We start from the raw sequence: 2,813 nt of genomic DNA on the forward strand, positions 1-2,813 counted from the left end.
TTGCTGATACTTTTATGTACCAACTGCACGATTACTTTGAAATCCGAACATTATACAATAAGTTTAAATGTACACGTTTAAATATATGAAGTTTAGGTGTTCAGTGTCATTATCGCTAATCAAGACATCATTGAAATTCGAAACTGTGTATAAAATATAACAATTAACCATTTAATTATATCAATTAACAATCAGTCCCGTTATATTAATTCAAATTATCTTCCATTTAAATGCAGTTTATATGTACACAAGTTATAATTGTCTAACCAAATGAAATTTTTTTTATAAAAATAAGGTATGACACAGTAGTTATAACGGTTTTTTGTATCGCCTGCGATACGAAGGACATATAGGGATTACTAAATAGCTATACAGCGGCTGCGATGTTAAAACTATTTGCTTTAAATTCCAGAAGATAGATCACATGGGTACTTTGGTTCTTGTTGCAGATTAAGAAGTTTATAGATATAGGAAGATGTGGTGTGACTGCCAATGAGACAACTCTCCATACAAATAACAATTTAAAAAGTAAACCATTATAGGTTAAAGTACGGCCCTCAACACGGAGCCTTGGCTCACACCGAACAAGAAGCTATAAAGGGCCCCAAAATTACTAGTATAAAACCATTCAAACGGGAAAACCAACGGTCTAATCTATATAAACAAAACGAGAAACGAGAAACACGTATATATTACATAAACAAACGACAACTACTGTACATCAGATTCCTGACTTAGGACAGGTGCAAACATTTGCAGCGGGATTAAACGTTTTAATGGATCCAAACCTTCTCCCTTTTTCTGAAACAATAGCATAACATCACAACAAAGAAAAACATACGATAAAATATCAATTGGTAGACTTAACTCAATCAAAAAACGTATGATTAAACAATGAACGAATAAATTTGATCTGCGATATCTGAATACAAATGCACAGTTAATTAAATATTAGCGACAAACATTCATGACCAAAAAGCTAACAAACAAATTCAAACACAGGACATGACTGAGAAATATTTAACCAATCAATGTTCACTTTAGAAAAAAACCGGTTTTTTTATAATCTTGAAGTTTATACAAATGTTGTAAGAATAAGTGAAAAATTGAAGATATTACAAATAATGAAAGCTGGTGTACAGACAAGATCCATATAAATAAAAAAATAACAAAAAAGCATTATAAACAGTATCAACAGGTCGAATTAACAAGAAAATACGATTTGAGAGTACTTATGTCTGTTATAAGCCCATTGTCCTTGATCTCACTTTCATGGTTCAGCGACTGCTTTGAAAGATTTTGTAATGTGAATTGTTCACTTATTATGATTAATATGATAACTATATTTGGTATGTGGGTTCGATAATAGTTATACACAAACCCATTTGTTTAACCAGAGTAACACGGTGGGTGTCAGTAGTGGCGCAGGAAATGCTTACCCTTCCAAAGTACTCAAGTGTTCGTATTGATTAACCTTCAAGACACTTGTGTCTATTGGTCAAGGCAGTATGTTGACCTCTAGATGAATTTTAATGCTGATGGTGTTAAGTTGCTGGCTTATTGGCGAGTTACACGTTTTCTTTATGGAATAGAATTCAAACATCTCTCATTTCGTAACTGGAATATAACAGCAGATGTGTTAGTAGGTCAAAGTTACATAATTACAACAAGATGATTATATCGGTAATTGTGGGTTAATGGATCAAGTGAATGATATTTATAAATGTATCATAAATAAAGAGTTTAAATGGTAGCAGGTGAAAGTTGATGGTGCCAACATTCATTTACCTACTCGAATACACCCAATGACATTAATATACAGGTTAATGGTATCTGATCTTGCAATAAGAAATTAAAGAAATCGTCTAAGCACGTATTCATCAGCTTTCAGATGTGTCTGACGAACATTATTTCTTTCAATAATCCAGAAATTGAAGAACAAAGAAGTATATCTATTACATGTACTTGTCCAGTTTATGTATGTATGATAGTACAACACTCACTGAACCTAACAACAAATGGAAGTCATCATGTTTTGTCTCTTTTCTCTGTCTCGGCACACAACAACTCCTTACCTATATCAACTAAAAGTGATATTCAATGGAAATTTGAAGAACATATAATTACACACAAAGCACAGGACAACATAACAGTACAATATTCCAAACATAAGATGACAATAACATCCACACCATAGCACTGATATAGTCAAAACTCAAATTAGGAATAAAATAAAAACAGAATAAATCGCTCTCAGTACTTCATCCATAAAAATTAACGAAAAGCAGATTTCAAATATATGATAGAATACTTTGTGAGACGACCCAATACTTATACAGTGATCATTATTGTGAATGAACATAACTGTTACTGATTTTATGATCTTTGATAAAAAATGATATTATTCAACACTTTACAGAACATGTTCATAAGTTGCACAGGTTTACCTCACCATAACTGTTGCCATAACTTAGCTTAGTCAAGCTACATACGTTTATCAGTACCCTGGTAGGCTAACTTAAAGTTTGTTCAGAAAGGTGTTATGCGTTGTTGTGAGCGATTTGTTCAGAGAGTGTGTGTTGCTGTGGAAGGTTTGTTGAGAAAGGCTTTGTGCGTTGCTGTGAACGTTTTGTTCTGAAAGGTTTTGTGCGTTGCTGTTGACTGTTCAAATGTTTGGCGTGTTGTTGTAGACGGTTTGTTCAGAAACGTTTTGCGCTTTGTTGTGAACGGTTTGTTGAGTAACGTTTTGTGCGTTGTTGTAAAAAGTTTGTTCGGAAATGTTTTGCGTTGTTGTTTCAGATTTGTTCAGACAG

This window comes from Mytilus galloprovincialis, chromosome 2 (genome assembly GCF_965363235.1).
Source record: "Mytilus galloprovincialis chromosome 2, xbMytGall1.hap1.1, whole genome shotgun sequence".
Classification (NCBI taxonomy): Eukaryota; Metazoa; Mollusca; class Bivalvia; order Mytilida; family Mytilidae; genus Mytilus; species Mytilus galloprovincialis.